This window comes from Lutra lutra, chromosome 12 (genome assembly GCF_902655055.1).
Source record: "Lutra lutra chromosome 12, mLutLut1.2, whole genome shotgun sequence".
Taxonomy (NCBI): Eukaryota; Metazoa; Chordata; class Mammalia; order Carnivora; family Mustelidae; genus Lutra; species Lutra lutra.
The window spans coordinates 89690907-89716988 of NC_062289.1; the positions used below are offsets into that span (position 1 = coordinate 89690907).

A 26082-nucleotide genomic window follows, 5' to 3' on the forward strand; every position below is an offset into this window, starting at 1 on the left:
CCCACTAGCTTGTGAATTTCCACTGTGATCACAGCTGTGGTGTTTGGGGTCAGTTACGTAATGAACCCGTGCCTCAGTTTCCCTGTCCATAAAATGGGGCCATACCAGGGCAGAGAGCTGTTACAAGGACAAATACAAGAGCCGGGCGGGCTGTAAGTCTTGTTAACCTCTCTCTTCCTCAGTAGACACTGCTTCATCAGGCCAGCACATCTGATATTTTTCCGTCATGCCCTCTATGCCAAGCCTGGATTCGGGCACTCAGGAAGTGTTCGGTATGTCCAAGGAATGAATGAATGGAAGTTCAGCAGGTTAAGACTTAAAGAAGTAAAGACACTGGCCCGAGATGCGGTTAAGTGACAGAGGCAAGGTTCAAAGCCATTTCTACCTGGGGTGGCTTTTCCTCACCAACCTCGTGACAGCAACCTTCTCTGACCCTCAATATTTCCCACTAAGAGAATTAGTCACCATCGGCTTTGATTGGCGGGGCCCGCCAATGCCGTTCTAGCTCACAGCATCTGTCCAGGCCTTATCTTTATTAACTGTGAATTTATCTCCCTGCAGAGATAAGGCCATGGGGGAAGGGCCCCTCTGTCCACACCTGGGCCAGTCTTACCTGCTCCAAACAGGTCAGCAGGCAATTGGGAGCCTTTTAATTGCCTTTTTCCTCACTCAGCCCCCTCCCTCAAGTTCAAACCCGCACGGTAAACACGGCCTCCAGGACCAAAGGTAAGGGAGGTGAGGCAGGAGCGTATTAACCTGTAATCCTTTGATAAGACCCAGCACATTTCACAGCACCATACATTAATGCTCGGCGTCCACAGCCTGTGAAGGTACAGAAGATAAAAACAAGCTAGGAAGTGAGACAGGCCTCAGAGGCATAGGTAACACCGAGCAATGCTCTCGGAGCAGCAGGAGGTCACCCACAAGTGTCCCCTCCTAGCATTGGAAGGGTTGCATCCAGACCCTTCTGTCCCATCTGTGACATTCTGTGGCGGGCTTCACAGAGAAGGAAAAAGAAAACAGTTGGAGAAGAGGCAGGGGCACGCTTGTCAGACCTGTCCTGCCCAGCATCACACAGCTCACCTCACAGCCCGGGAGGGAGCCCTGGGGTTTTCGACTAGGCGGGGACCTCCCAGATCAGGCAGGAATCCGCCTCGCCCGGGTGGGCCTAGAATTCGTGTACGGAGTAGAGCAACCGAAAAGCAACAACAGAACTCACCTCGGCCTTGTCAGTCAAAGGTTGTCATCATGACCACAGAGGCCACGTCAGAGTCATTTCCAATTAAGTCCTATGGTTCTAAAAGGTCCTCCCTTATGACACTTGGAAAAGGAGTCCAAAAGGCATCCAGCCTATGATGACTCCTATGACCAGGGTCATTACCCCAGTGTTTATTTGCAAGCTAGTCCATGGCCAGGGTGCCCACCTGTTGGCTTCCTTTCAACACGATGTCCTGAATGCCCACCACAGGCCAAGTATTGCTGTAAGGTCCTGGAGATCCTACAGAGTCCCAGATGTATAGTCGTGACTTCTAGAAACTCCCGGTCCACTGGAGGATAAGGACTAGCTGACAGGAGGCCAGTACACTCTAGGAAACTATGTAATGGTGGCCAAGCACAGGTGGGTTTTTAAGCAAATACCCACGTGGCTTTGCTTTAGCTGCACAGCAACTCTCTCTCTCTCTCTGATCCTTCACCCGTCGGGGTTCAGCAAATACTTGGGAGAATGAAAAGCCAGTTCACCATGGGCTAAAACGAGTCTAAGCTCTTCTTATTTGTAGGACACATTCCAAAGCCAATCATCAAATATGTTTAGACTTTCTGCTTTGGAGGGTAATCTGCTCATCAGTTCTCTGCACAGACAGAGGGCATGAGATTGCTCATACTTCAGATGTTTTACAAAATATCATCCCAGTTTTTGAAAAGGAAGTGAAAACCTATTTGGGCAAAGAAAAGAGGGTAAGTCAAGTGTTTCTAATCGACCAGCTTTGAAAAACGGGCTCAGGAGAGATATGGTTAAATTCAGACTCGTCTTGACCTGAAATATATTTACTTCCCTATGATTTACCAAAAAGGTCAAAGAAAACAAGAGGAGGAAGGAAGGAAGGAAGGAAGGAAGGAAGGAAGGAAGGAAGGGAGGAAAGAACTCAAAACTGGATTTTCAAAATCAACCCACACAAATACTCCTGCTTAAAGATGTCCCTTATAGTGTTACTTAGAATACAAGAAACTGGAAATATCTTAAAAGTCCGTTAACAAGAAAATGATAAGTAGCAAGTAAGGAGCAATTAAGGAGATATAAAAAGCTCTTACTGACATGCAAAAGATATTTCTAACATTAGGGAAAAGGGCAGAATACAAAATAAAATTTTATTTTAAATGCATTTTTAAAAAATTATCTAAAAGATACACTAAATGTCAGCAAAAGCTGCTTCACAATGCTATGGATAGAGGCCATAGCATTGTGGTTCAACAAATGAGATTTGGTGTCAAAGACTTTGATGAAATCCTGATTTCCCCAATTTCGATTTGACTGGCTTTGGGAAAATTCATATTCTTACTTTTCCTCTTCTGAAAAACGGGGCTCACAGCAATACCTGGTTCATAGAGCTGTTATAAGAATTAAAAGAACTAAGATAAGAATGCGTAATAAGTGTTTAATAAATAAAAGCTAATAAATGTGTGTACATGTAATAAAATATTATGCGTAGATAATCTAATATGCTTCCCATAATTTATATATACTACATGTCGATCAGAAAGAGATATACATTAAATATTTTTTAATTTTACAATTAAAAAACAAATCAGGATCTCAGATGTCAAACTGCCTTCCAATAAATAAAGTTAGTTCCCCATAAATTAATGCACTGAGCTTGGCAGGGTGGCAGTGATTAATTAATATGTCAGAGCAAGTGTTGATTACCGACATGGATCATTTCTCACCTTGGTAGAGAAATTTCCAATAAAATAAAAAATAGGCAGGTCTGCTGTGTTTGTCCTATGAATATAAAGTAAGGCTGTTTTCTTACAAACGGACGGCAGGATTTTTACTGTCCATGTGAGGTAAACTTGTAAGTAGCTGGGTAGTCCACAAAGCTGGCACTTAGAACATAAATTCCTAAGTAGCTAAAATGTTCAGCTAACCAATATCCTTTACCTTGCTCAAGTGTTAGAGAACAAATTTGAAGAAAAAAAAATAATTTTCTATTAGAAGTTTGGTAAGCAAAGCGATAAAGCTTCCAGAAATAACTTTCCTGAATTCTTGAACTGGATTCCCCAGGCATCCCCAGGACAGAAACTGAAGGCGAAGGGATGTTGTCACATGGGAAAGCTCATCCCCTTCTACCACATTCTCGAAGGAATCTATGATCCCCACCCCAAATTTTTGAGAAACTGTTTTACATGTTCAATCCTGGATGGGAAGAAATATTTAAAATGACGGATCGTCAGACAAACCAAATAGGCAACTGTCTTCCCTACACGGACTTTCTCAACACTGTGTGCCAGGCTCAGTGAGCAAATGGCGGCTGCCATGGATGAAACAAGGTATCAAGGTTAGCCCACAAGAGCCGGGGTGTGCCGGGTGCCCAGATTCCATGTTAAATCTCAGTCATGCGTGAATATCACCTTTGCTGGACACCCACTTCCCGACACATGTCCACTAATGTTGCAAGGTTTCAAGTGTTCCTTCAGGGAGCTGCAGAGATAGAAGCTGCGAGAAGGAACAAGCCATCCAACATCAGAAACAAGGAAAGACCAACATGCTGGGATCGCGCAGAGTAAATATTTAAACATGGAACGTTCAATAGTTCTTAGATAGGTTCAGTAACCGGCTCATTTTTAAAAATCAATATTCGTACTAATAGTAATGGGCCAGCCTTCGGGAAAAGGGAAGCAACAGCAGCGTGATCACTTTTGAATCAGAAATCAGTAGGAGCCGGCGTCTCAGACAAGTCCCTCAAACTGGTAAAAGGAAAACATGGTAACACCATTGCGTCTTATGACCGACTTCCGGGAAGCTGGGGCCTTCGTGGACTCCTGGAACTGGCAGGGACCACAGACTGGACCCTGGGCAGGGTGGAGGGGAGACAATGGGTAGAAAAACAAGAAAGGCCAGGGAGAGAGGAAGGCCATGACGGTTCCTTAAGATTATTTCAACAACCAGGGGCGCCTGGGTGGCTCAGTGGTTAAAGCCTCTGCCTTCGGCTCAGGTCATGATCTCAGGGTCCTGGGATCGAGCCTCACATGGGGCTCTCTGCTCAGCAGGGAGCCTGCCTCCTCCTCCTCTCTCTCTCTGCCTGCCTCTCTGCCTACTTGTGATCTGTCTGTCAAATAAATAAAAATCTGTAAAAATAAATAAAAAATAAATAAAAATTTAAAAGATTATTTCAACAACCAGGGACTTGGCTCTTTAACCTGGTTGCAAGTGGTAGCTGTGGGGGCCTGAGTAAGGAAGTGAACTTCTCAGAGCATAGCGGATGCCGTCAGCCCTCCTCACCTGTCCTTGGCCTCTACCCTTTCAGCAAGCAGTCTGCTAGACTCACCCTGAGGGCTCTGTCTGGACTCCGATGAGAGGTGGTCTGAATTATGACCCCCACACATTAGGGTGGCTCCTGGGGGGGTTGGATAGAGCCCTTGTTGCCCACAGAGGTGACCTGCTTTACTGCACACATTGCCTTCTCTTCTGTCTCCTGTACTCCCGACCCAGTGCTCCTCCTAATAAACCCTGGGCTCTGTCCACAGTTAGCAGTGGGATGGCTGCACTGCTCTGTGCCTCAGTTTCCTTACATGAGATGGGGCCGGGGCGGGGGGACAGGGGGAAGAGTGTTACTTTCAAAAATCTCTTAGGTTTTAGGGATGTTCCAGTGAGAAAATATATGTAAAGTGGTCAGCACAGTGGTTGACAAATAAGAACGGAGAAATAAACATTAGCTGTTGTCATGAAAAGAGGACTCATAAGTAATAGACAGAGAGATACTATATGTATTCAACACATATATAGAGTATTTCCCGGGTCAGGATTAAAATTTGTTAAACATCCTATCAAGAATTAAGTGAATGAAACTTACAAGAGATTGTTTTGTAAACTCCTTTCCTGCTTTTGCTCTAGAAAGAGGACCCAAATGGATGATCACAATAACAACACCAGCACATATTAGCAAGAGGCAAGAGGAATCAACTAGAAGTAAATACTTTCGAAATGACATATTTAAAGAAAAAATAATGACAAGATGTCAAGAAGGAAAGTTGGCTTAAATACAGCAGTGGGGGATGGGGTGTGGGAGAATTTGATCATGTGGTTTAACCTCCTATAGAAAACTGAGGAAAGGTAAATTTGACCCAAATTGAACAGAGGCATCTAGTAGAGAGAACTTCAAAAAAACAAAAAACTAAGTCAGTAAAATAATGGCAATGGTCACAGACTCTTAATCTGTGGAATGTTCTAGAATCGTTTTACCTCAAAACAGCAACTTATCTCTCCTTTTGTGAATTCAGGCATTTATTCACTGCTCAACTCTCATATCTGTGCCCCAAATATAACAATAACACAACACTGGTAGCACCAAATAACACTTTATTTATTCCCTACTGTGTCCCAAATATGGTTTTAAGTCCCTTACTTGTTATTAACCTACTTCATTATCATAGTAACCCTAGAGGAAGAGGAACTGATATCCTCACTGTAGGGTAGAGGAAACTAAGGTACGGGGGTTAAGTGACTCGTCCAAGATCACACAGGGAGAACTGGGGTGTGAACTCAGGCACATTGGCTCTAGGGTCCCTGTCCCTGTCTTTAGGCTCTTGGCATATATTTGACACTAATAATATTTTACCCCTTTTCTAATCCCCCCACACTTACCTTCAGCAGACATTGCTAACTGAGTGCTATACTATTTCCACAGTTCTTGGATGAATCCTCTGAGTCTTTCTCAACATAACATTCTATCTAGCCACTATCAATCAAATGGAACTGGGAAGCTGGTCTGACAACCTGACCAGGTAAGACTATTTGAGCAAGCAGCAGAAGCTGACTCTGAGTAACATAAGCCCAAAAAGACTCCATTGACAGAATATGGGAGAACACAAGAGGATTGAAGGGAATGTTCAGGAACCAGGAATTTCCTGATGGCCTTAAGCACAGGTACCTACCTACTCGGTGGACAGGTTTTTCTAGACACCCCCCCACTGAAATTAATGTGTTCTAAGTATATATTTTTCCCAGTCCTTGAATCCTGCCTCTCAATATTTAAACCCCCAAAAGAGTGTCCACAGGTGTGGCATAGAATGTTCACCAAAATGACTGAACCAAGATGAGTGAATGGAGGGGTTATTTTAAGGGGAAAAAAAAAAAAAAAAAACTCTAGGAAGCCCGAAACAAATAGCAGCAGCACCACCAGCATCCACTGGGCCAGATCTCATCTGCCTAATTAACCAGGCCCAAAATCATAGCAGGACCATGGGCTACTGAATGGGTTAACTGGTTAGACTCCAAGTCATCACTAAAACAGTTCTGCTGAAGATTATAAATTGAGCATGGGTGTCTGCACCTGGGGAACTAACTCATCAACCAGAGCAAGAGCTGGCAACCTCCAGGATGGGCCTCTGAAAGCCTCTGATGAAATCAGCCCGTTGATTAACGCAATTAGCACCATTAGGAAAGGAAGTTGTTAACCTAAATCAATTATCCACAGACATCTATCATGCTAAGTGTTCCTCTTTGTCTTGAGCATATTGCACTGTTGGTGTTTCAGTGGTGATGGCCATTAAAAATAAATGATTATTGTTGATTTTCTATTGATATAGCTATTAATGTATTGGTGCCTGTGTGTATAGGCTGCTTACGTGTAGTGTACAGAAAATAGATGTCCTAACAATAGGAAGTAAGTATTGACTCTCATTTCTCAATGCAGGAGGTAAATATTGACCAACGAAAAGCGCTACTAGCTTATGATGAGCTAAAAGGCAAAATGTTCATATCAGCTCAATGTTTCTTTAATTACTTGTATCATTTATCTTCTGCAGTGCAGACATTCCGACACATGGATGAGGCTTCTCGATCACAGTCGTAAAGCACTTTGCGCCAGTTGGTTTCCACCTATATGAAAACTCTTGTTCCTCTTGTCTCTTCTGAGCATTTCCACCACTTTAGAAAATGTACATCTTCTGTATCAATCTCCCACACTACCCATATTACCCTTTTCTTAAATCCAGCCCCAAATCAAAGAACTATTGTCCATGATAATGATAGTCAACATTTATTGAACTCCTTCTACCAACCAGTCCTTTGATCTGTAATGATTACCTCTATCCCTGTAGAATGATAATAAAGATAATAATGGCTTATCCCAGCATGAATTAAATCAAACTCCCAACCAGGTCTGAAGGTAACATTGTCATGGCCATTTTACTGATGGGTCAACTGAGGCAGAGAAAAAACAAGTCCTGATACTCAGCTGATAAATAGTAGCATAACCCAGTTATTTGAGTATAAGTTTTTTCCCTGCCCACCCATGCTTCTCTGTATGTACTTCAAGATTTGTAGGAGATATCAAGGCTCAAGGATGCATTTTTGCTATCATGGAAACCTGCCTTTGTGTGTCGCACATGTACACGTGTGTGTATGTGTGTGTGTGTGTGTGTGCTGCTCTCACGTGCTCCCACCGCACCCCCAGATAACAAAACTGAAATTTAACCAGCTCAGGTAACTTTCTAAAATTGTACAGCCAAAAACTAAAGCCAGAGACTCAAACCAGGCTCTGTTGGAAAAGTGCAATCTTCTAAGAGAAACACAGTCAGAGTCAGAGTTCTTAAACTTTTTGTTTTCAGAAAGGACCATAGGATTTCTCCATCACAGCAGTGTCTGGAATTAGCCCTACAGGAACAGAGATGACACATAATGCTATATGATCCCACGGGGGCCTGGAGTCTGATTGCAACATCCAGAAATATCTGCATGATCGATTGGAGTGACTGGATTCAACAGAGCAAATAAGTCAAGGCAGGGGAGGGAAGGAGGGTTGCCAGGGGCGACCTAGGGAGCATTAGGGTGAAGAAAATCACAACAGGAAGTAGAAGGGCCAATTGTTCGGAGCATCCTGGCTGACAGTACCCTCGAAGGTCAGACTTGCACAGAATCATCAAAAGGAGGTTTAAACATGGCAAACCAGAAAGGCAAGCTGGGCTTTCCCTTGGGAGCTGGTCAAGAACTGATTTCAAAATGTTTTAGTCTCTCTGCCAAGACAACACTTCTTCTGCTGGTTATAATTAAAACTGGGTTTCAGCCATGCTTCCAAATCACCATCAGAGGTGTCAGCTTCAAGGCACGCATGGGAAACCTCTCAGGTTTTGAACCTGGGATGGGGGGGAAGGGATTGTTTCAGGGTCCCAGGCACATCTTGGTAAAACAAACAGAAAAAGAAGGGGAGGGAAGCTACCAAGACATGGGCTCAGGACAGACAGGCTTGCTCTAGTTCATTGAAAATGACTCTCCAATTTCCCCGGCAAGACTGAATTACAAAAGTAAAATTTCCATCTTGGTTTTGATCACTGGTCCTATGAAAAGGTCTTAAAGACATGCTATGCTACCGGAGGAGGACCCCAGATTACTATGCAGAGCCACATTCAGGTCAGATTGGCTGGACTGTGTGTCAAGCAGAATAATGCCCCTCAGGGATGTCTACTCCCTAATTCCTGGCACTCTGGGGACCTGGGTGACTATGGGACCTCATGTGGCTTCAAAAACATTGCAGGTGTGCTTAAGGATTTTGAGATAAGGAGATTATTCTGGAGTTTCCAGATGGGCCCTAAATGTAATCATCAGGGACCTTACAAGAGATATGCTGAACAGGCAGAATCAGAAGGGGATGTGAGGATGGAAGCGGGGGTCAGAGAGGGTTTTGGATGCCCTCTGGAAGCTGGAGATGAGAGCGAACCCACAGACGTCCCCTAAGCCTCCAGAAGTGCATAACTCTCCCGATATCTTCATTTGAGTACCCATGGGTCCTATTTTGGAATTCTGATCTCTAAAACCGTAAGAGAGTAAATTTGGGTGATCTTAGGCTACCCACATTGTGGTAATTCATTACAGGGGCGAAAAAACGAATCTAGACAATTAGTTCATTCTGTTTTACTCTAGGAAGGTCTTGAGGCCACTTCCAATGGCACATAAAATGCAACAAAAGTAACCAAAGGTAAAACTAGTTCAGGAGACTTTCTTCTGAAGACAGTTAAGACCACCGAAGTTGAGAGCAAAAGTGGAGATCAGAGGCAGGATCAGTCCCTTTGCAGGGGATCCATTCATTTGCCAGGCACTCAGGGCAGCTGGCTCTCAGTTTCCTGGCAGCCAACATGAAAACAGCAAATCCAGAAGGTGCATTATCCCCAATATCCGCACCAAACCAAACCAGCTGCTCAGAAGAACAGCCAGTATTCATGGAAAGCTGGAGACCCACCCTTTCTTGGGGGCCCCATCAACATCCTCATTGGGTGATGACATGAAGCAGAAGGTCCCCTATCTTTCACTCCCTCCACTCATTGCTTGGGATACCTTTGCAGTCTGGATGCTGAGAGGTGGAGACAAAAGGCAGACCCAGAAAAGGTGCTCATGGCGTGAAGTGAAAAATGAAGTAATAAATACAATGAAGCGAAGTGGTTGGGTGATTGAACTGGGGAGCCCAGAAGAGACACCTAACCCAATCTGGGCACAGAGAGAAGAAATTGATTCCAGAGGCAGCAGCTTGAGTCTTGAAGGCTGAAAAAGGAATAACCAAGCAGACAATGGGTGTATGCATGGGTGGGGTTGGGGACTGGAAGTTGAAGGTATTGTGGGAAAAAATACGGAATACATACAGATACCTGGGAGCAAGGGGAGCTCCAGAACTGTGATGAGTTACATAGCCTACCCCCAAGAAGCCAGGGTAGGGGGTGGGGTGGGGCTGCAGGCCTGGGAGGTAGGGAGGGCCAGATCCTGTCTAGAAAGTTCTTGCTTCTAATCCTCTTCCCTACAGAAAAGAATCACAGCAGTGGTGAGCCTCAGGGCTGCCCAAATACCTCCTCCGAGCACAAGAAAAACATTTCTTGGGAAGAACTTGGGTATAAAAACTGACTATTGTTTATTGAGTGCTGACCATGTGCCCTTCATTCGAAAGATGCTATCATTTCTCTCCTTCTACAAAGGAAGGAGTCCAAACGGACTAACCCAACATCACACAGGGACAAAAGAACCCAATGGGACCTGAGTTGGGTCCATCTCCCACTGACTCCCAAAGTCAGTGCCCCGTCATCATCAGATACAATGTCCACCTTCAAGGAGCCCAGGTTTAAAGAAAAGGCAAGGTACAGTTCTCTCTTGCCCCCTACCCTTGAAATGGCTATCACGGATAAGGAAGAATTTGCACAACCTAGACTCACTCATTCAGTAAATATTTACTTAGAGCTTACTCTGTGGATACACTAAAGAAGCAAACAGATAATTTCTTTGGCCTCTCAGAGCTTTAGATTTGGGGGAAGAAAGATAGCAAACACGCAAACAAACAGGGATGTGTCAGGTGGCAATAAATGCTACATAATACTTAAATATAGGCAAAGGGTGAAAATCCACCAGAGCGGAATGGGGGTCAGGGAGGAGGATGGCCTTGGGGTGGAGACCAGAGGCAGGATCAGCAGAGACAGCTGTGTTTTAGCTCTTAAACGGTGGACTCACAGGGGTTTCTTGTATTACCGCACCTTCAGAATTTAGCTAGATGCTGTATAGATTCTTTTAGATGGGTCAAATAGTGACTGGAAAAGGGAATGCTATTTCATATTGGTAGTCAGGAAAAGCCTTAATGTTGACATCTGAGCAGGGAAGTGAAGGAACTGAGAATGTGCACCATGCCAATGGGAAAAGCATCCAGGCAGCAGGATCAGCAGGTGGAAAGGCCTTAAGTGCTTGGAGTATTTGTATCGTCTATATCAGAGCTTGGAACACAGAGCTACCCAGAACCTCTTCCTGATAGAAATGGATGTGCTCTGTATTTATATTATCCTCTCACTTATCCAAGGCCTTTGAGAAGATAAGAAGTCACTAATGAATGCATTTAGGTACTCATTATGCATTTATCGAGCACCTTAGGCATACATTCATGCACTCATTATGCATTTATTGAGCAGCTGCTGTGTGCATGCAACTGGCAATAAAAACAGTGAAAACATGGCCTTTAAATAAATTCCTCTAAGGAAGTTATGGTCTTGTGAGGGGTTGAGAAGAAAAAAAATGGAAGAAGATGGAGAAGCCAACAGATACTCATCTTGGCTCTTCCTAGGACCCTCATCCATGAAGAATTCTGTTTGGTTTCTTCTAATCTCAGCTTACATGACAGAGTGCCAGTTCCTGGCTGAGAAAACCCTCCGGGGTGAGGAAGTTAGCTCATGGCTCAACACTTAGAGGTAACGACTTTGATGTTCCTGGCAGGTGGCTTCCCTACCCTGTAAGGAGCTACTCACTGATAACTTTTCCAGCCAGCATAGACTCAGAAAGCTCCAGGCTCCTACTGACCATGTGCACTTGAGATCTGCTCAGACACCTGCTTGGCATAGCAACAGATGGGATCATGTAGAGAACAGCCCACCAGACCCACAGATTCCCGGGAGAATTAGCACCTATTTTCTGCTCTCTACCCAAAACCAACTGCTGTGAAGATTATGGGTGAATAGGGTAAAAGATAGTGTTTTGTGCAAAATGGAAAATTCTGAATATCCACGGTAAACTTTTCTCTAGTACCTGTGGGATCCAAAAAGATCATAACAATAACCCCAACTTCTTTGGCTTAGCTCTCTGTAGCCTGAGTTCTCAGGGTTTTTTGGAGAGTGTCTCACAATAGCACAAACACAAGTCTACTGATTGCTCAAAAGGTTAAACACAAAATTTTCATGTGAGCCAATAATTCGACCCCTATGGATATACCCCCAGAAAACTTAGACAGAGACTCAAGGCAAATGCCTGCACAGGAATGTTTGTAGAAGCATTATTCACAATAACCAGAAGATGAAAACAACTCCCATGTCCACGAATGGGTGAACGGATAAATAAACTGTAGTATGTCCATACAACGAAATATTGTGCATCCATAAAAAGGAACAGAATTCTGAGACATGTCTTACAACATGGATGAACCTGGATAACATTATCCAATGACAGAGACCTGATACAAAAGTAATTTATAGTATGATTCTGTTTATATGAAATGTAATTTATATGAAATAGATAGGTCCATAGAGACAGAAAGCAGATTGGTGGCTCCCGAGGCCTGGGGGGAGGAGGAAATGGGAATGGACACAGGGTTTTCTTTTGGCGTGATGACGTGTCTTGTAATTAGATAGGGATGGAGTTTGTACAACATTAAGAATTAGGGATGGAGATGGTATAACATTGTGAACTGCCTCTGAATTATAAATGCCTCTGAATTGTACACTTAAAAGTGGTTCCGTTTATAGTATGCAAATTCACCTCAATTTTGAAAATGGTCAGCTTATTTGGCTGGGATGGCAGGCCCACACTTTCTCATTAAGCACAGTAGACTCTCATCAGCCCACACCAGATAACGTTAGGCACCGCCATGTTTGTTAGATGCAACTGTCTTTGCCAGCGTCGGTTGGGTATCCCCATCTCCTGTAGGCTGACCTGCACCGCTGAAGATCTGGAGTCTTGGAGAAACCAAAGTGTCCTGGTCGGTTTATTCTACGTGCTTCTAGAGTGTGCCCCATGCCTTAACCGAGTTTTAGTGCAACCCTTTACTTGGATTTGATTCTGAACAAAATGCAGCCAGGAGCCTGCGGGAAACAGAGATCTGCAAAGCAAATGATGGATTCTGGGGTGCCTCACCAAACCCACATCAGAGTCCTTTCAACTTAGAACCTGGTAAAGGAATTAGCCCTTTGCCATCCGCAAGCCGCTATGAAAGCTGGTCTGTCTGCTGAAAGACTCTTGGATGCACAGCCCAGCCCAAACATCAAACCCTCCCTGTCCTTTGATAAAGCTAGACCTGCTTGTATGGATGTGTGGCAAGGGAATAATGAACACCTGCTAAGAGAATAAGAGAAGCTTAGCAGGGGAGGGGCAGCGAGGCTAGACAGGAGCACTTTACATTGTACATCATCTGTATGGCTGGTAGAGAATGAATTATTTCTTCCCAATTCGGCGCCATCATCCATCACAGTCAATTTTCAGCCCATCTGGAAGGTTTCAGAAACCCCTGAATGGGATCAGAGTTATAAAACAGTCCTGGCAGCAAGCCTGTTTAAAATAGATTCTAGTAAATACAAACATGAAAAAGGGTCCATGTTTAGGGAAATTTATGCTGTGCCATGTCTTACAGTCAAGTTCCCTCATAAAATCCCCTCAACAAACCTGCACGGCAGGCACTAGAACTGTTCCCATTCGGCAAATGAGAAGACCGAGGCTCCCAGAGTCCACGCGGTTCCCCTGGTCACACAGGTAGGGAGCGGCAGATCTAGGGAACGAGGCTGGGTAGTACTGACTCCCAGTGCTGTGTCTTGGTGGTGATGCCAAAGGGATGACCTGAGGAAACCCTAACTCTTCCATCTACACTCCCTCACCCGGAAGTATACCTTGTTCCTTAGTAGTAAACAGGAAGCACATCAGAGAAGGAAGTCACTCCTTTGGACCCTCTGTCTTCAATTTATTCTTACAGCTGAGCATAGAAGTGACTTAGAAGACACAGGATGCAGAGTTGAGGACAAAGGGAAGCATGTGTTTTCTGCAGGTCGAATTTGGTTCTTCCCAGCTGGGTTGGTTCATCCTGATAGCCCTGGCTTTTACAGGAACAAGAACCAACTGATGAGAGGAAATATTAGTGTCTGAGGCCAAAAGGAAAAGGCACAGAGCTCTCTCCCCAGGTTAACTGGTTGGCACCTGGTGGAGGGGCTCAGAACAAGGAGTACTTGCCCATTCTGTAACTAATCATCAGTACCCCCTCGAGCCTAGCCCTCTGTCACCTGGTAGGGAGTGACAGCACATAAAGGAGATACACCGTCCCTTCCTTCATAGAACTGCATGCTATGGGAAGTACTGATGAGATAACAAGGTGATGAGTGTTATGAAGGGGACATACAGAAGGCCACAAGGACACACACACAGAGTCTGAATCAGAGCAGATATAGAAGGAAGAAGGCTGCAGGTAACAAAACGAACATGACAGTGGATTCAACAAGACAGAAGTTAATTTCTCTAGCATCTAACAGCCTGCGGAGGTAGCAGTTCGAAGCCAAGAGGGCAGGTGAATGGTGACATCAGGAACGCGGGCGCTTTTTTTTTTTTTTTTTTTTTCCCAAGTCTCCTGGTTGCTTCACGGTTCAAAATGACTGCTGGAGCTCCAGCCATCACATTCAAGATGCAGCCCCCAAAGAAGGAGGAAAGATGGCAGAGAGCCAACCAGTCTTGTCCCAGCTGGGTCAGCTCCCTTTAAGCAGTCTTCCTAAGGGTCCCACACATTGGCTATGCTTTTATTTCTTTGGCCAGAGCAGCCTGAGGACCACATCTGGCCGCATGGGAAGTTGGACAAGGTAGTCGTTTATGGCCACTCGCTCAGCTAAAATGTCCGGTTTCTGCCACAGGAAGTCCAACGATTTGAAAGTGTTTGTGTTTGAGAGAAGATGATTTCAGTTCAAGCCTCATCGCTGTTCCTCACTTGCTGGGTGAGCCTAGGTCTTTCACTTAACCTTTCTGAGCCACACTTTGCCCCCCGGCAGAAGGGATGGATCGAACTTGCTTCAGAGCAGTGCTGGGGTCTTAGCTGAGGAGTATTGCCTGACTACACTTGCTTAGCCAAGTCTAAAGCTGAGGATGCATGAAAAGAACCACTGTACTTCATAGAGTATGTTCCCTTCCTCCTTTTCTTCTCTAGAATCTGGCAAAGCTGGACTAGATCCCTCGACCAGCCGTACCCAGCTTTCTCTTCTGAGGATCCTGACAATGACCTTCCTGCTCACTGGGCTGCTGTCAGCGATGGAATTCAGGAACTTGCAGCATAGGCCCTGGATCTCAGCAGCGGCACCGAAGTCACGCAAAGACACAGAACAAGGAAAGGGGCATATTAATGAGGGCTCCGGGGGCTGTCCTCAAGCCTCGCTTGGTGCTTAGAAGCAAAATATCCAGGCTGCTGGGCTACTCAATGGAGCTTCAGACACCCGGTTCCCTCTGGAGCTGTGAAGAATCGAATGCAACATTGGGGAGGTGGTATCTGATAGAGGGAGAGCAGGATTTTAGCCCTAGCAATAGGAGTAACAGCTGACCGCGTGGGAACCTCGGAGCAGGCGCTGAGCTCTGGCCCTAAAGTGTGATGTTTTACAGACTCCTGGATACAGCGCTCTGAAGACGCCGTCTCATGATTTCTCCTTCACAGATGTCAAGTCTGATGCAAGAGGCAAAGTGGCTTGTTCTAGCTAGATGTGGGACAGGGAGGACAAGTTACAACAGAGGCGGCAGAAGGAGGGAAAGGCCCTCCATGCACCGGGGGCCTTGTGAGCAGAGGCCGGGGAGCTGAAAGTACATGACATGGTGGGGCCCTGGGGAGAGAAAACAGTCTGGGTAGAGCAGGTAGTTCGGATAGGAAAAAGTAGGTCCAAAACACAGAACGGAAAGCCTTGAATTCAGGGACAAAATACTCAGACTTTACTCCCATGGTAGGAAGGAGCCATTGAAGGTTATTGAGCAGGATAGTGACACAATGAAAGAAGATTTGAGGGAAGCTTTGTCTGGGCAAAATGGAATCTCCAGGTTCTTAGAGGACCCACTGAACAGATGAGAAAACTGAGGCTCAGAGAGGCTCATTTGTTGGCCCAAGTCACGGTTAAAAATAAAAAGCTACAAGTGAAGTGGGAATGTCATGGGAGAGTGGTGTGGAAAACCCTGCGGGCGGCAATGTCAGGTAAAGGATCATCAGAAGGAAGCCATGGTCCCAGGAACAGGCCTTTTCTCAGGGCTGTGGGGCAGGCTTGTGGGCTCGGTTCTTTTCCCCACTTGCCTGCATCTTCCCCAAGACCCTCTCCATGATCCCTGACTTTCCCTGCCTCCCCTCCCTGGGGAATGGGGCAGGAGAGCAGAGAGATGCCCCCATCTGCCACCCCAGAGAAGTTGGGATATGAAAACCCCGGGGGCCAGTATTTCTAACAGACAATTGCTCTATTATCTCAGCAACAGCTACTGAAATGTCTGATTAAGGGGACAAAGGCCATCATTGCCTGGATCTTTATCTGGGGAATCTAAGAGAAATCCCGGGGGTTACATTCCTAGGGAGGATCTGAGAAGGACAGCAAAGCACAATCACAGGGGCACAGACCAGCGTGACAGAAACCCTTCTTCCCCAGCGCAGGGGTTCACTGTACTCGGCAATGACCATCAATGGAGCTGAAGTTTCTGAAGTTTCCCAGCGTCTTCTCGGTGGGAATGATGCAAAGTTGATGCTCCTCATGTCTTCAAGGTTGCACGATGACCCAGGAAGAATGGTCAGTTAATAGCCCCATTTTACAGATGGGGAAAGTGAGTCTCGAGAGGTCACCTGCACAAAGGTATGAGGCTGGCAGTGCTGGGACTCCGTTCTACTCTCAACACAAGTTCTCTGGTTACCAAGATTTCTGCCTCAACACCCAGCCAACGGGACCCTCAATAAACCTCAGGGACTGGGGATCCCTGCCCTCAGGGATGAGGAACTGGTCCCCAGAGGTCCACGTGCTAGTCCAATCACCCCTGACGCACCGCTCTGCCAACCCCGGCAGAGACTGCAGGAAGGGAGCCAGTTTGATGTATCCACAAGCTATAGCTCATGGGCCAGATCTGCCCAGCACCTGTTTGTGTTAGACTCTGAGCTAGGCATGTTTTTCACCTTTTTAAATGGTTGCAAACAGTAAAAGAAGAAGATTTCACCATATGTGAAAATTCTATGAAATCCCAATTTCGGTGTCCACAAAATAAGTCTTAGGAGAGCACACCCGCACTGATGTACATGTTGTGTATGGTTGCTTGGGTGTTGCAAAGGCAGAGCTTAGTAGATATGACACAGCCTGCATGGCTTGCAAAGCCTAAAATATTTACCATCTGACCCTTTAAGGGAGTTTGCCAAGCTGCGGTTTAGATCGTGAATGTTTAACCTGTGGGCCTCGTCTTGACAAGTTCAAAGACGTGCGACGGTGGGAAACATCCTATCGTCTTGGAAGAGGAAGAGGGGGAGAGATACACAAGCCTCCGGGAGTATAGACACATAAGATCACATCCTCTAGAGGCACTTAGGGGTACACAGACAAGCACGTATAAGTGCGCGGAGAAATGGAAAAGCCAGAAACCCAGACGTTCAGATAATAAATATCCAAGTGTACTCACTCAGAACCTTGAGCCATCCTGGCGTACACAGATGCTGAAGTACGTAGGGAACCATGCCTGTGCACACATCTACACACACACACAGAGGAAACCAATTCCGCCACATGCACAGACTCCCGGGGATCCCAAGAGAACACGCCAGCTAGCAGTTGCCCAAATCTATCTCATGCTACATAAACAAGGAGAGGTACACAGTCAACCGAGCAGAGAGACACACGGAGGGAGTCCCCAACTGCTCAGGTATCACAGATTCCCAGGGGAGGAAAGCAAACTCCCACCTTGCACAGTTACACAAAGACGATGAGACCAGCCCGGGGATGGTGGCTGCAGACAGACAAGGTGAGCGAGCCTACCGGAAGTGCAAGCCAAGTCTGTCGGACGTTGGGCTTCTGTTTAGAGAAAAGCGAGGGGGCTGGGGAAGTGAACTGGAAGTTTTCTCCCTTCAGAAAGGGGCTCCCAGGGGTGCCTGGGTGGCTCAGTGGGTTAAGCCTCTGCCTTCGGCTCGGGTCATGATCTCAGGGTCCTGGGATGGAGTCCCACATCGGGCTCCCTGCTCGACGGAGAGGCTGCTTCCCCCTCTCTCTCTCTGCCTGTCTCTCTGCCTACTTGAGATCTCTGTCTGTCAAATAAATAAATAAAATCTTAAAAAAAGAAAGAAAGAAAGAAAGAAAGAAGAAAGAAAGAAAGAAAGAAAGAAAGAAAGAAAGAAAGAAAGAAAGAAAGAAAGAAAGAAAGGGGCTTCCATAGGGTGAACAGCATGGGCTTGGAGGCCAGACAAAACCCCTGGCTTTGCTGCTTCTCCTTGAGTCTCAACTTCTTTGTTCGTACTCGGGGACTAATAATACCTACTTCTTGGGGGATGGGGGAGGACTGTGTGCTAATTCAGGGGCAACGTCTGCATGAGAGCAAATGCTCGTTAAAATCTCAATGAGGATCCCATACCAGCCGAACCTAGACTGTCTGTGTTGGACACTACCCTGGCTTCATGCTGTCCTCGACCGGGACCGTGTCAGGTGGCGGGTGTCTGGTGCAGTCACCACTGGTCCCTTGGCTGGGTGGCCAGGGAGTCAGGACTCCAGGGTGCCTTTTCTCCATCTCCCCCGACAACCCCCTGCACCTCCCACAACCATCAACCTGGGTCCCCTTTGGTGACTGATCGGCTCCTGAATTACGAGGAAGGGTGAGAGATATTTATATCTCTGCTTGGGCCTCGTCCCCACACTCCAGAGGCAGTGGGAAGGTCTTTCTGTGCAGGGGAAATCTATAAGGTCCTCGAAGGAACAATTTTTCTGCCCTTCTCAACAGCCTCCTTCAGCTCCATGCCCCCCTCCGACGACAGTTGGCTCCTGCTGTCTGTCCAGGTGGATGAGGCAGGCAGGGAAGGGGGAAGGAGGGGAACCGCCACCTGCCAATCTCCATCAACTCTGCGCTCCCCCCTTGCTGCCTTCTCTAGAGGGAAGCCCTTTCCTCCTTTCGTCCGTGTGCCGAAGAACAGCCAAGCCTTTGGACGTCAGCCACCTGCCTGTCCCTCTGTTACTCTCCTCCCTCAAGCCTCCTGACCAGCCTCTCACTCTAGGTCAATGCGGAGCAAGCACAGGGCACTCAGATGGGTTCTGAGTACTCAGGGTCCCACTGGCCTTCAGTGTGGTGGTTCAGGGTATGGGCTATGGGGTCAGACTATCCCAGGTTGGAATCCCAGCTGCGTTCACTTGGGGCAGAACACTTCATGACAAGGTGTCTATTTCCTCTTGCTATGTCTTGAACAACGTCCCCCCAAATTTCATACATTGGAGTCCCAACTCCCAAAACCTCAGAACGTGAACTTATTTGGAAATAAGGCTGTTGCAGATGTAGTTGGTTAGGATGAGTCACACTGGAGTAACCGGGTGTCTAGTCCAACAGGAGTGGTGTCCTTATAGAAGAGGGGAATTCAAACCCAGGCATGCACCTAAGGAGGACACCATGTACAGATTCATGCAGAAGCTAAGAAAGAAGCTTGGAGAAGATTCTTCCCCAGTTCCCCCAAAGGGAGCACAGCCCCACAGACACTTTGATCTCGGGCTTCTAGCCTCCAGAACGGTGAGAGAATATATTTCTATTATTTCAGCCACCAGTTTATAGCACTTTCAAGCTATAGGCCTAGGAAATGAATGTCTAGGACAGTCCTTGCCACGTATGGGCACTATTTACAGGTATGCTACTGTTCGCTGTGTGACCTGAGGAGTGTCTACCTCTCTGAGCTCTTAGCTCTTTCAGCTGGAGAAGGACCAATAACTTTCTCAGAGCTCCCTATGGCAATGGCAATGGGAGAAGCAGACCTGTCCTTCCTCACACAGATTCTTCAATCTTCATTCATTCATTCATTCAACAAACACTCATTGAAAGCTTGCTGTGTGTCACCGTCCTGGGGACATGGCATAAACCTACTAATCAAGGTCTCTGCCCTCAGGAGTCCACATTCTGTGTGTGTGTGGCGGGGGGGGGGGTGATTAGCAAGATGAATTAACGAACTGCATTAGACCAGATGTATCCAAATGTCAAAGAAGTCCACGTAGAAAAACCAGATGGTGGCATAGTCTGTTGTAGGCAAGGGAGGAATGCAATCTTAGGTGGACAGTCAGAGAAGGCCTTCGATGACCAAAGTGGTAATTTAAGACTTTAAGGAAGTCATGTGGGTATGTGGAACAGGGAGAGGGTTTCTGGCAAAGAGAGCCACAGAGACAGGAGCTGTCTGGTGTGTTGGGGAAATGGCAAGGAAACCGTTTGGTAATTGACAGTAAAACTAAGGGATTTTTTTTTCCCCAAAGATTTATTTATTTATTTGAATGAAAGAGCACGAGTGGGGGGGGGGCCAGGGAGAGGGAGAGGGAATCTTCAAGCAGACTCCAGTCAGAGCAGGGAGCCTGACTTGGGGCTCCATCTCACGATCCTGAGATCACGACCTGAGCCCAAGCCAAGAGTTGGAGGCTTAATTGACCGAGCCATCCAGGCACCCCGAAGACCTAAGGATTTATTGGGACTTTTGTATCAGGAAATAATAAAACTCAGCTAATGTGTATAAGCACGTACTATATGCTGGGGACTAACTATCTCATTTAACATTCAACCTCATGGGTTATAGGCACAAATATTACTCCTTTTTTAGGAGATGAGGAAAATGCGTTAGTGAGAGGTCACAGATCTAGAAGGCGATGGACTCCGGGTTCTTTTCTTACACATTCGTAGTGGATGCAGCAGCCCAGTCTCCTGGGGAGCTGAGCTGTAATGAGTATCCACGGACCAGGCGTCCGGTTCTCTAGGCATGCTAGCCCATGGAATCCACCACCAGCCTCAGCAGAGAGGTAACAGCAGTGTGCCCATTTCACAGGTGGGGACACTAGAGCAAAGAGGAACCGGAGCACGTAGGTCTGTCCCAGAGCACACCGCTGGAGAGCGGCAGAGCCAAGATTTGAACCCGCACAGTACGCTCTCACCTGGCTCACTCTAACCCACCGGGAAGGCAGATCAGGCTCCTTAGGGCGTCCAGGAGGTCGGAAAAAGTCTTTCAGTGCAATCACCATGCAAAGACGCTCTCCGAACCCAGTCCCTCCTACGCACCTCTAGTGGTTTCCACTGAAACACGTTTCCAGAGGTCTTCAGAGCAGCTTCTTGGCTCTCTCTGAGCCTCCCCAGCTGGGACCTGCCTTCCTGTTGTAAGAAGTGAAAGCATGGGGACACCAGGCCGGGCCCAATATAGTTCCCGATCTAAATTTAACAACAATAACACGGCTCCAGCCTGACCCTGCAGAGAAGAAAGGGGTGAAGGGAAAGGGAAAAAAAAAAGTAACAACTAATTCTTCACAAATTAGGACAATAATAAAGGTTCCTTTCAAGTGTCAGGGCATATTCTTAGCAAGAGCGTAACACCTAAATCAAGTCCAGGCTGTAAAAATGGCATAATGGCAGGAAGCCGGGCTACAGGCCTGACTTCCTCTGGGGAGACAGGGGATTTAGGGGGTGTCAGAGGCTGGGCGGGCGGGGACGGAGCCGGGCAAGGCCTGACTCACCGGGAGGCGCACACCTCTGTCTGGCCTCCCACTGAGTTCCATCTGGGGTCGCCTGCAGAGCCCGCTCCCCCCTCCCCCCGCTCGAACCTTGGAGCTGGAGATTTTGGGGGTCATCAGTGTGCCTCTGCACCCCTTGCCCCATGGCCACTCCGACCAGGCTTCTTGGCATAGACTAGTGCATGTTCGAATTCCAAGCTGGACGGAGCCACGTAAGAATGCACCTGGCAGACCAGCAGCTACAGGGAGTACAGAAGATAGAGGGGCTCAGCCACCAGGCCCAGCAAGCCACCCTTCATTTTCTGGAAAGCCACACTTCCTCCAGGCCATGCTTTCTGGGAGCGTCATCTCAGCCAGTGTCCAAAAATGCCAAGGACGCGAAGGCAGGCCTGTTTCTGGAGAAACAAAATTCCTTCGATGGCTCAAGACCTCCTCATGTCTTTCCAAAATCGTTCTCTGACCACTTGGCAGTGAGGGATGCGGCCGTCCAACCTTCTATTTCTGTCTTGTCACTTGGATTCAGACCCGCTGGGCTGACCAAGTACTCATCCTCCCTGTTTTGTCACCCCCCTGTTTACCCTCAGACAGGCTCTTCTCCTAATTAAACCCTTGTACATGTAATCCATCTCGGTATCTGCTTCTTGGAAGATCCAGACTAATACGTAAGGTCATGTCCCTTCTCAGCACAATACCCTTCTGGGAGCTTCTCTTCTCATCAAAAAAAATCCAAATTTTTTATGCTGGCCTTCATGGCCCCTGCCACTACCCTGACCTCAACTTCTAATCTCACCCCCTGGCTCCATGGTCTTCTTGTTGTTCTTTGAACATCCCAAGTTGTCTCTACCCCAGGGCCTTTGTATCTGCTCCTCCTGCTGCCTAGACCATTCTTCTCCAGGGCTGGGGGCTTCTTACTCATCCTCCCAGTCTCAGCTCAAATGCCACCTCTTCAGAGAGGCCTTCCTTGACCCACTGGATTGAAACAGGCTTCCTGTCTCTACTCCCCAATCAATATCTACTTTTTAGACTGAGAAAACACATCACTCTGTTCTTAGTTGATTTGTCTGATAGCCCTTCTTGAAAGTAAGCATCCAGAAATACAAGAGCCAGCATTTACTGAGGACTGACCCACGCCCAGACGTTTCTTCTAAGAGCTTCTCGTGTTTAACTCATTCGACCCTTCCCGAACTCTTGTGAGAGGAAGGCACTACTTGTATTACAGATGAGGAAACTGAGTCACAAGGAGTTTAAATAAATTCTCTGGGGTTATTTAACTAGTAATCAGGAGAGCAGGATTTGGAAGTGAGGCGTCTGGTTCCAGAATTCACCCAGGATGCTGTTTCGCTTCCTGTGAAGAGAAGACAACTTGAAGCACCAACAACTATGTCCATGCCTCATCCTGTAGTAAAGCTGAATGGATTTGTCACGTGCCCGCTGCAGACCTGGGGCTTCACCTAGGTCGCCCAGTGCCCTTTTCCCGAACACCCTGGAAGAGAGGCCCTGGTCATTCTCCATTTGCTCTCCCCCTCTCCCTCCCCACTACCCTTCTTTGTCCTGCTCTGTGCCACAGATGCTGACCCCTACCCCTGTGGACTACATCTCCCTTGTGCCCTGGCTTCTGGCTGGGACCACTGAAAGGGACACACTGACCAGAGATCAAGGCTTAAAAGGAGAGAGAGAGGCTGGGGGGTATTTCTCCTGTTTCCTCCCTTATTCTGGACCACATCACCGGCAGTGACATGACCCTCCCCAAATGCAGGTCCTTCTGGGAGGCTCACCCGCGTGACCCCAGCCCTTGCTGGGAACCTGAAACCCCTTTTCCTTATGTCTCACTCCTTCAGCTTATGAAGGGACCTCGGCACCCCTTGTCAGTTCACTTAACCCTGCCCACTTCTCCGTAAGTTACTTGATTAAACTCTCGTGGGTTGAACCATGCAGGGTAGATTCTACTTGACTGGTAAGGGAGTAGGAGGGCACCCCATTTTACAGATAAGGAAAAAAAAAGCCTCAGAGATTAGACCTACTAACCCATGGTCACACGGCTTGGTTAAGAACAGAACCTGCTCTCAGTGCCTCTGCCCTGTCCATTCTTACAAAGACCCACCTGAGCCTAGTGGTTAAGAGCATGGGCTCTGAACTTGACCCGGGTTCAAGGCCCAGCTCTGTGACTTTGGGTCAGTTAGTCAATCCCCCTGAGCCACACTTTCCCCATCAGAAAAGAGGCATAACAGTAACTGTCTTCCTTTCCAGGGTTATTGTTAGAATTAAATGCTAGTGTGGATGTCATACTTAAGAGTGTCCAGACCATAGTAAGTGCACGATAAATATAGCTAGCGTCGCTGTCGTCATCATCACTATGATTCCTGCTGCTGTTATTGGTGGTTCTTTTCCACCAATATCATTTCCAGACTCGTTACTCCCCAGAAGATAACAGGAGAACAATTCACACAAGACGTGATGAGCTAATCACCTCAAGCTATTCATAGGGTTTATTCTTACCAGGCCAGGAGGACAGCGGACCCCAGAGTTGTTTAACTGGGTCAAAGTTACACCTGACCCCTCCTTTCCTGCCCCCACCAAGCTCTGGCACGGGAATTATCACAGGGTCCAATGCCTCTGAAGGCCATCCCTGCTGTGAGGCTTTGATAGGGAAAGTGTGAAGAACAAAGGCCATTGTTCACAGAGGCGGCTGGTGCCTCTCAGGCCCCAGGCCAGCTTCCCAGGGTTGAGGTCTGGCTCCTAAGACACAAAGACGAAAGTCATTAGGACTAGGGACAAACAATGACAGAATCACTTCTATTTACCTGAACCGGAGGAGGCTGCCAAGTGGGGAACAATGGAGTTGGGACTGGGACACATTCTCCCGCTGCCCTCCCTTTACTGAGTTTCTTTCAAAATAATGGGATAGTGTGTGGTCCAGGGGCCTCGGGAGGCTTCAGATCCTATTTCTGGAAAGATGGCCTAGGACAGTGCTTATAAGAACGGGCTGTGGCATCCAACTGGAAGATGGACATAATATTCGCACCACCCTCTGCTACAACTAATGTAATTGTGACCTAGTTAAGGGCTCCCTGCAGGGTATCAATTATCGCTTCCCTCCTCCTCCACTCCCTATCCCTACTACCCTCTCCTCCTCCCCCTGTAGCTTGAGCAAGCTCACTGCCCCTCAGTGACATGAGCCTTAGTTTCTGTATCTGTCAAATGGGAATCAGCCACCAGTTCAGAAATCAAGTGAAGACCAAATGAAAAGAAAAACCATTTGGAACAGTGACGCTGTGCCAATTTGGAAGCAAAGTCTTGGCCTACCTTTGGGTGACAGCCCATGTGACCTTGGCCATGCCCTTCCTTCCCAGGCTAGGACCCAGGTACACAATAGGGATAGCCGCAGCATCCTCCTCACAGGGTGAGTGCCCAGGGAGTTAACGATGCTGGCAAAGCGTAAGCTTACCAAGTGCCTAATGCTAGTATCTCACCATTAAAAGACTGCAGTTTTTTGGGGCGCCTGGGTGGCTCAGTGGGTTAAGCCGCTGCCTTCGGCTCAGGTCATGATCTCAGGGTCCTGGGATCGAGTCCCACATAGGGCTCTCTGCTCGGCAGGAAGCCTGCTTCCCTCTCTCTCTCTGCCTGCCTCTCTGCCTACTTGTGATCTCTCGCTGTCAAATAAATAAATAAAATTTAAAAAAAAATGTTTAAAAGACTGCAGTTTTCAAGAAGGTCGGGAGCAGAAACAAATGAGTAATTAATGGAAATTAACATGCTGCCCAGACAGAATACTGCACCTCGCAGGCGTACGTCTGCGGAGGAAAACGGAGGTCTGGGAGACAAAAATGTGGGGTTGGTGAGAGATGCACCTTCTAATGACCAGTAGTATCAGATGACCTCAGGTCATTTTTACCAGAGTCCATACCAGGCAGGAAAAAATGACAGTGGCAAGAAACCAAGATGACGCACTTTTGCCTACATCCTTACTCCCTCCCCCTCCCCCAGCAAGGTGCTGATGTGGGACAAGCGGACAAAGAAACCAACAAAGACTGCCTTAAGCCAGCACCTCTCCATCTCCCAGTCCTACTTGTGTTGGCTTCACGCCTAGGCAGGCCCGTCCTTCACTGTGGCAAGATGCCCACTGGCAGCTCCTGACAGGTGTTTTCCCAGTGGGCAACTCCGGTGAAGAAGAGGAGGAGGGTTCCAAGGATACTGGGTTCCCACTGGACCGCCTTGGGTCAAATGACCATCCCTAAGCCTATCACTGGGGCCCTATCACAGGGGATGGAACATGCTGATTGGCCAAAATCTGGAATAGGCACTAGGTCCATCCCCTTTGAATATCAAAGACGAAAAGTGGGGGTGGGGAGTATCCCCAGGGAAAATCAGGGTCTCTTACCAAAAGAAGGCAGGAAGGGTGTTGGGTCTGCATGAACAACAGATGTCACTTCACAACCACACACCCTTGACACAGCTGCCACCTGAGACAATCTCCTCCTGCCTGGCCACTGCGTAGGATCTACCCCCAGTCTCCCCATATATGCTCAGGAGGATGGAGGATGGAGGAACACCACACAGACACGGTGAGTTCCTGACCTGGGTGATTCCCTTAAATTTCTGAACCTCGGTTCCTTCCTCTGCTATAGGAGGCAGAAACGTCTACCCTCAGGACATCAGTGAGACAAA

The 26082-nt window shown here is 47.3% G+C and overlaps 1 long non-coding RNA gene across 1 annotated transcript in view; it reads right to left on the reverse strand.

Moving 5' to 3' along the window:
* The window catches only part of LOC125082684 (uncharacterized), a 112084-nt gene extending 110883 nt beyond the window's left edge, over nucleotides 1-1201 (reverse strand). The window contains exon 1 of the long non-coding RNA XR_007122041.1: nucleotides 1084-1201. This is a non-coding gene — a long non-coding RNA (uncharacterized LOC125082684). The remainder of the gene's footprint in view (nucleotides 1-1083) is intronic.
* Between the last annotated feature and the right edge of the window lie 24881 nt (nucleotides 1202-26082).